This window comes from Anastrepha obliqua, chromosome 2 (assembly GCF_027943255.1).
Source record: "Anastrepha obliqua isolate idAnaObli1 chromosome 2, idAnaObli1_1.0, whole genome shotgun sequence".
NCBI lineage: Eukaryota > Metazoa > Arthropoda > Insecta > Diptera > Tephritidae > Anastrepha > Anastrepha obliqua.
The window spans coordinates 22,648,454-22,657,405 of NC_072893.1; the positions used below are offsets into that span (position 1 = coordinate 22,648,454).

An 8,952-nucleotide genomic window follows, 5' to 3' on the forward strand; every position below is an offset into this window, starting at 1 on the left:
AGTGAAAATCCAACATCAATTGATTGATCATTAATCGGCTAGTTGCGTCTTTGTGGGTGGGTGGCTATAAATGACGTTGATTTCTGACGAATATGAGTGGTAGTGCACAGGTTCGAATCTCCGCGCATGAAACGCCAAATAATAGAAAAAGTGTTTTCTAATGGCGGTCGCCCCTCGGCAGGCAATGGCAAACCTGCGAGTGTATTTCTGCCATGAAAAAGCTCCTCATAAAAACCATTTGTCGTTCGAAGTCGGCTTAAAATTGTAGGTCCCGCCATTTGTGGGACAACATAAAGCTGCACACCACAAATAAGAGGAGGCGCGCAGCCCCACCCCCAAAAACAAAAGAGTGTAAGCGCCAATTATAATAACAGGCATTCATCGCTTTAAACAACCGGAAGTTAATTAACCAAAGTACAGAGTCGTAACAAAGTCCTCAAATCGCTAGCCGGCAGTAATTGAGGCGAAGACAAAGAAACGTTAGGACTGCCGGTACTAAATAATCAACGGCTCACAGTAGCACACGGGAATAGATAGAGCGCTTTTAGGACAGTCACGGTTGGGATTCTTATGTCGACCGAATGGCACCTCTATAGTGAATGCCTTATATTTCCAATAATTAACATAAATAATATGCAGTCAGCAGTTTTGTTGAGCCCTCTTCCAAGACAGATCCGACAGAGGTGGCTTCTGAAGGTAAAAGATAAACTTCAGCACTAAGCGCACCAATCGTTGCACTAGATATTCTAAAGGGTGTTTTTTTAGAGGTTAGGTTTTCAAGTTGGCACTACTTTTTTCGTAGATGGTCTTTTTGACAGCTGTCACTTGATTTATGCTCAGTTTGGTTTGCCATTTCATAATGAATAGACTTACAACTGAACAACGTTTGCAAATCGTGCAAATTTATTACGAAAATAATGCTTCGGTTCGCGCGACGCATCACAAGAAAATTTTGTTCAGCGATGAAGCTCACTTTTGGTTGAATGGGTATGTGAATAAGCAAAATTGTCGCATTTGGAGTGAACATAATCCACAATCAGCATTGCTGAGACGCCGTTACATCCTCAAAAAGTCACTGTTTGGTGTGCTCTATGGGCAGAGAGAATCATTGGTCCATATTTCTTTAAAAATGAAGCCGGCCATAATGTTACAGTCAATGGAGAGCGCTATAGAGCCATGATTAATGACTTTTTCGTGCCTGAATTGGACGATGTTGATGTGGACGACCTTTGGTTCCAACAAGACGGCGCTACATGCCATACAGCCAACGCAACAATTGATTTATTAAAGGAAACTTTTGGTGAGCGCATTATCTCGCGCCGTGGACCTGTGGCGTGGCCTCCAAGATCGTACGATATAACACCGCTGGACTATTTCTTGTGGGGCTATGTGAAGTCGCTTGTCTACGCAGATAAGCCCGAGACGATTGACGTCTTGGAAGAGAATATTCGGCGCGTTATTGCTGACATACGGCCCCAATTGCTGCAAAAAGTGGTCGAAAATTGGGCCTCTCGGCTGGAATTTATTCGAGCCAGCCGCGGCGGCCACTTGCCCGAAATCATTTTGAAAACATAATGGCAAACCCTTATCTTTATAATAAAGCTAAATTCTTGGCCATAACATTAAATTATATACGTTTTATTTCATCTTGAACCTCTAAAAAAAACACCCTTTACATTCGATTCATGCGATCAACGAAATTCATCGTGAATAAATTAACACCTTCATAAAGTCGCTCTCCACTTTTCAAATTTCACTATTTAAATCCAAATATTCTGGCAGATAACCTCGAAGACAACACTTTTAGAGCACTGAACTAAACAGAACTTTATTGGACTGCTACAACACCACCGGATGAGAGCATGGAGTATTTTTTCCATACATATTTTTTTTTTTTTTTTAAATTTAAAAGCATGAAATATTTTTTCCATATACATATTTTTTTTTTTATTTTTTAATTTTTTTTTTTGATAAATTTTATTTATGAATATATTGCAATAAGCATATTCAAGAATAACGTTGGCATTTTTTCCTTGTTATTATTTTTTATTCGCTTAAGGGGGTCTTCTGGTCTCCAGCGAAAAAAAAATCGATTTTTTTTTGCATAATTTTGTTGTATGTGTATGCGAGAATACGCCACAGAAAGGATTTTTTGAAAATCGCATTTTTTCACATTTTTCTGGGCACCGAAGTGTACCCTCCTCCGGCCGTTTTCATCATAAACTTTATCTTTAAACGCGTTTCCCCGAAAATCGTGTTTTTTAAGCATTTTGGTCACACTTTTCATAGTAGTTATACTCCGATTTCAATGGTTTTGGTCTTAAAAGGTTCGGAAAACTTACCGCTAAGTTTCCCCGTGTACGATTTTCGAAATTTTTTTTCATTCCATTTTTATAACCTTTTAAAGTTCAAAAAATGAGCAAAAAAAAATTTTTTTTGCAAATTGTTGCATAACTTTTGAAAAAAATTTAAAAAAAAAATCTGTCACGGGAAAACTTAACCAGGGCAACTCTGAAGACAACGCATATCTAATTTTTGCTTTCTGATTACCCAGGTGGAAAAACCGTGACCAAAATGGAGACCTGTTTCGTTTGGAGGTGGACGTCTTCAGCGCCATTTCAAGGTCGCGGGTGTTAATTTTTTTCAAAGTCAAAACCATTTTTTAAAAGCCAAGACATGTACCTTTAAAATAAAAAAAAAAATTTTTTTAAATATTCACAGGATTTGTCACAATCAATCCCCAAAAAAACCCTTCATTTCAGGGCCTCGAGACCAGAAGACCCCCTTAATTTCACACTATGATCAGAAATTTTGTTCGAAAATAAAAATAATTCACTTTACTAAATGTTCACTGTTTCACAATTTAATTAGCAAATACCTTGTGTTGTTGTAGCAAATATATATATTAGTAGTATCCAAGCTGTCAATAACGGCAATCAAAAATGTGCAAGTCTCCGAATAAAAACAAATATGAACTGTTCAACTTTTCACCTGTTGTTACATATATAGAGGAGTACTTGTATCCAAGCTGTCAATAACAGCAAACCAAAATGTATAAGTCTCCGAAGAAAATCAAAGAGCAACTAACCTTCAACTAACAGACACTTTAGTCAACTGATGTTAACTCTGCATTAACATTTCCTTGTAAACTCATGAACAGATTTCCCCTACCTGTTTTTCTAGCCTTACTTATTCCAAGCAAATGATCTCTCAGCTATACAACAATCCCTTATGATATTACAATACCTGATGAACATATGTTTCTAGGTACCTAAGTAAGTACTTTTAGGTTAACTACAATAGAATGTAAGACGATGTAGAATTGCAGCGGTATTCCGCCAACAGGAGTCAAGGTAACTAAGGTGCAACGCAGCGAACGAGCCTGTGAGCAGGTAAAGTGTGCTTATGAACAGGCGGCACTCAGATAATTCATACACAAAAAATGCATGGACATATAGAAGCTGGAAATTAAATATAAAATGGCTACAACTTTTAGAAACGGTGGAAAACAAATGGCGGAGCGCTCACGTATCGATACTCGCCGAAATACATACATATGTACATATGTATGTAGTACACGTTTTGGTTGTATCTTTGATTACCTCCCGCATTAGCAGGCGAACAACGTGCAGGGTGAAACGGCATGGAGTCTAGTACAGAAACAGAGACAGGCAAGCCGATTCGTATGTACATACATACATAAATATTTAGAAAAGCTGTTTGGCCTTCGTCGATGCCTGTTTGTGACTACTGCGTCGTAGGGCACATGGAAACACCAATATTTAGAATCTAATATTTCAATATTTGTTAATTTTCACATTTAGTTTATTTAGCCTTGTAAATTTTTCTCAGCCGGCGTTTTCTCGTAGAAAACATACATATACATATGTATGTACATAGATTCAGCCGCTGCCACTGTACCCCACAAAAGCATTGAGAGTTGCCTTGTTGAAATCAGTGAAAATCAAACATCAATTGATTGATCATCAATCGGCTAGTTGCGCCTTTGTGGGTGGGTGCCCATAAATGACGTTGATTTCTGACGAATATGAGCACGACTTTCGACGAAGTAGCACTCCAGCTGTGCCAAAAATTTCAACGTGAATTATATAATATTATAAAAATTGTATTTTAGAATGCACTTCTTGCACCTTCTTGGCGCATACAGGCAACGAAAATTAATTCGGAGCTATTTCCGTACATTAATATATTAGGTTCAAAGACTCTACAGATGTGGATATGTATGTACATACATACACATGTATATACATATGCGCTTGTGTACGTAGGTAGGACCATTTGGACTTGTATGCATGCGCAACTTATGCGCTTTTGTCGCTTTGTTCTTTTTGTACAGTGAAAAACTCTTTTTCATTTTCGTACTGCCCAAAAAATATTTGCAATCCTTATATATGCGCTTAAGTATCTATATACACACATGCATACGCATATATATAGTGGTTTTTTTATATGGATATGGAGTCCATTTTAAACGACGTAGGTACATACGCGTAAAACTTAATTACATTTTTTTTTTTTGCGCATTTATCTCAGGAAAAGCAACTCAATTGCGTCAAAACACAAGTAGCAAAAGTTGGAATTGGGAGCGGTGGGGATATGAGCTCGACGAATTAGCCCGGGACGCGAACGGAACGAAGCTACCGACCTTCAAAGACGCAGTCTTCCTTGCCAATTTATTGCAACATAAAACGATTGCTTGGTTAATTTGTATATTAAATCCTTCTTATGCATAATTTTTACACAGATTCCACTCACCGTTGATGTTTCAAGTAAACTTTATCAATCGCACCGACTTATAAAAACAAATTTTGACAAACCAACACCTTCAGAAATCGAAGAACAACTGAATGACCATGATGTTTTCGCTTGGCTTCTCTCGTGTCCGCTTTTATGTATCTTCGCATTTGCGCTTTTGCTTTTGCATTGTTGTTATTTTCGTTGTGTTTTGTTTTCTTTGTTTACGTTGTGTTTACCTCAAATTCGCTAGAGTTAGCGATGGGGAAACAATATTTTTAATCGTACCCGATTTAGTGAGAAATCGAGCTTTAGTGATGTAAGATATACCTGCAGGCAAGATAGCCTGAAAAAAACCAACAAAAGGAAGCGGAATTAATTGCTTGTCCTCTGCAAAAAAGCAAACAAACTGCATTTGGGGGAGAACGCCACCTTCTGTATTCAATTCGCATTGAATGTTTTGTATATAAAAATAATTAGGTAAATCATTAATTTTTTGCGTTTTTTTTTGAAGTGAAAACTTCTTTAGAATCGTTGGGAGTGATTTGAGAAAAAGTGAAACGAAAAAAGCGACACTCTTGGCTACGAAGCGTTATATTATATGTTGATATAAACGTAGCGACGAACTAAATAACTTTTAGGCCAGCGCCGACAGCATGGCGCGATAGCCGAGCGGCTAGCAATGTGAGCTTCCGATCCAAAATCCTTGGTTCAAATCACAAGAAAAAAAAATTTTTTATACAGTTATTTTATTTTATTTTATGATATGTTTATGAGGAGCTTTTTTTCATGGCAGAAATACACTCGGTGTTTTGCCATTGCCTGCTGAGGGGTGAGCGCTATTAGAAAAATAGTTTTCCTTAATTTTGGTGTTTTCACCGAGATTCGAACTGACGTTCTCTCTGTGAATTCTGAATAGTAGTCACGCACCAACCCATTCGGCTACGGCGTTTGTTTAATTTTACTGATGCAAAAATGAGGGAAAATATTTGAATAAAGTTTGCTTACTGTTTACTTATTTTCCAAAGGTGACGGAGAACCAAAAAAAAAGTCGATTTTCAAACAAATACGAGTGCATATGTGTAATTGTGTTAGAGTTTCGGTCACGCCCCAGCAAAACCTGCGTGCATATGTGTTTGTAACATTCAAAAAAATGTAATTGTGTTAGAGTTTCGTTCACGCAGGTTTTGCTGGGGACGCTCATAATAGCAACCGCGTGTGTATTTTTATATTCGTAAATATTTTCATTTTTAAATATTTACCGCAATTATGCCGAAAAATAATGCAGAAAAGTGTCGTGAGTATCGACAGAAAAAAAAATCAATAAATAGCATCACGGAATTCATTCACGAAAATTTAATAAAGTATACACCAGAAGTATCGCGGATACTTAGAAAAGATTACAATAAAGTTCCAATGATTTTAAGTGGCGATTTTAACTTAAATTTTGCATTGGACACAGCGGTTCCTTTAATTGACGTTCTCAATACAACATTCAATTTAAAAATGTGTAACAATCGCACTGAATCGACAACACGATCAAAAACAACCATTGACGCGGTATTTCAAAGATATGTTGACAACATCGAAACCAAAGCATTTGTATCATATTTTAGCTATCATAAGCCACTCGTATCATTTGTTGAAATTGAAAACATTGAGGATGAATAATAATAAAATGAAGAAAATAAAATATGAACTTTATAGCAATATTATAAGGAACCTATAATTATCCCGCTCCTAATGCTGCTTTCGTCTTATTCTCTCTCAGTTTGTTTTACGGAAGGTTTCACTTCTATCGCGTCTAACCGTTAGACAGGTATTTTTTTTTGTTTTTAAATATTATTCGGAGTCTATATAATCTCACTAAATTGCGCTTTTGTGTGGCACAAAGAACAAGAAAAGGCATTCCAGCAACTAAATAGGAGCAATAATATCATCACTAATGGCTAAGAAAAGTGATCGCATACTATAGCAGAGCCCTCAGAGAGCCGGAAATAAATTATTGCGTGACTAGACGGAAACTGTTTCCGGAAGACGTACCGTGGTACAATGCAAAACAGCTGATTTGTTTGCATGCAGCAGTACTTTCATTGTGATTATCCATCAATACTTACATCAGATTATTTCTGGCAGGCCTATTATTTTGCAATAAACGAATGTCGCTTGCTTTCAATTATAATTTTTGTAGCTTGACAGCTATTTTCTCATTTTGTAACATCTTTTATTGTATCGTACCGACACCACGCACCACAATAGCGCACGGGTCCCAACCCTCTTGCGAGAAAATCAAGTAGAAGGTAAGTGCCCATTTACACACGGAAACATTTGGAAGGGAAACATTTTGTTCGGGGGTGAAGGACGGACGCGGAAGAGAGAAGGGAATTTGTCTCCTGTACTGGCGACACGCTTTGCTCTTCTTATTCGTATTTCCAATCTTAAAGCAAATTTTGACAGTTGCTTCATTTGTTTTCTTCTTTTGTGGGAGAAAGTTCTGAGTTATGTGCTGGTTTTCAATCAAACGGAAGATAACAACGATGACAAACATCCGAACGCTGCTTGGGAAATGCACGATTATTTTTGCTAGTAAAGTAGGTATAATTTAAAATATATTATGGGGCATGTTTATGTTGAATTCTAATTTTCCCCGCATTTCTAGATACTCAAGTTAATTTTAAGTTAATTATTTATATATGAAGTATTTTTAATTTAATTTTTTTTTATTCAAGTACAACAATATATAAATATGTTTAAATAAAAAAACAACAAATTATTTATTATTTAACCAGTTTGCATTTTTCATTCATATATTTAAGAAATTGTTGACGAACGTTTTCCCCTTTACATGATAGCGGGTTGTAGAATATATTCGAACCAGAAGATTCTAAAGTAGTAAACGTCAAAATGTTGCCGAAAACAATTTTGCTCATGTGGCCGCGAATGAGACAGAAAAGAGAATTTCCAGTGTCTTCCTTCCAGATGTCTCCGTGTGTAAGTCCGGTGTAAGCGAGATTTTCAAGCAGCTGGAAACGGCTAGTGAGTACCGCGTGCATTAATAAGGCCTTGCAAAATCACCTTGTGGTAAAAGTGGTGTGTTCGCGTTGTCTTCACACACAATTTAAAAACACAATTCTCTGAACACAACAGCACAGGGTGCTTCGAAAATCGGTTTAAGTTAATACGAAAGTGTTATTGATGATGGAGAATATTTTGAAAAACAACTAACCAATCTTAATTTTTCCTTTGTTTGGCGAGAAATATAAATAGCAAACCTCGTATTCCAGTTGTTACTAGAGCAGCTGATTTTTTTTCAAATTGATATTTTTTCCTATTGTTGCTTTGTTTACATTCTGATTACAATTTTGACAACTAAACACCAAATTGCGAAAACAAGCATATGTATGTATGTAAATTTTATTGCTCCAGTGACTTCGCCTTGGATATAATATTTTCCTTTTATAACAAATTATAACATCTCAGAGTAGATGGTCCCTTCTGATACATTCTCATGGGCAGCCAGTTCTATGTTAACGGAATGACTCGGGTTTTTCCCAACCAAGGGATGCCGCCCCAGTAAACTAGCCCTGTCTAGTGAACTGTTTATCCTCATCACTACTTCTGATATTCACCCTAACGTTAAAAAATAAATCAAATTTTTAAATTCATAAATGTTGAACAGTAGTCGAAAAAAATGCTCCTTTATACATATGTGAATCATTTGGCTTGGCTGTATAACTTCTAAATGATAGCAATGACCTAGGAATTTTTTGTTCAAGTATACAAAATCAATAATCAATTGCGTTTATATGCTACATGAACTGGCAAACCGAACAGAATAAGGGACTGTCGTTCTCTGCCTACCCTACCCCGACAGTCGGTTTTACATTACCGGAATGACCGGGATTTATATCCGGCCCAGGACTGTTACTCCAGCAGCGTTCCCCGTACTTGTATGGGAAATACTTATGGTGCTACAAGAACAACAACAGGGACTTTGAATCAAGCGATTATGCGTTCGACTTATACATGGCCTTTACAAAGCAACATCAACTCGATTGAGACGAAAATTTTATCACATATTAATGGCAGATTTATGCAAAAGTCAAATTAAATCTATCTAATCAAATATAAAATGTATAGAATGAGTAATGCAGTGAACCAAAACACATAGTAAACTCTATGGCAGTAAACTAAAGG

At 36.7% G+C, this 8,952-nt stretch overlaps 1 protein-coding gene across 1 annotated transcript in view; it reads right to left on the bottom strand.

Moving 5' to 3' along the window:
- The window catches only part of LOC129237990 (uncharacterized), a 68,859-nt gene extending 63,970 nt beyond the window's left edge, over nt 1–4,889 (bottom strand). Inside the window, exon 1 of the mRNA XM_054873015.1 lies at nt 4,777–4,889. The gene's annotated coding sequence lies outside the window, so the exon portion shown is untranslated. The remainder of the gene's footprint in view (nt 1–4,776) is intronic.
- Nucleotides 4,890–8,952: the final 4,063 nt, after the last annotated feature.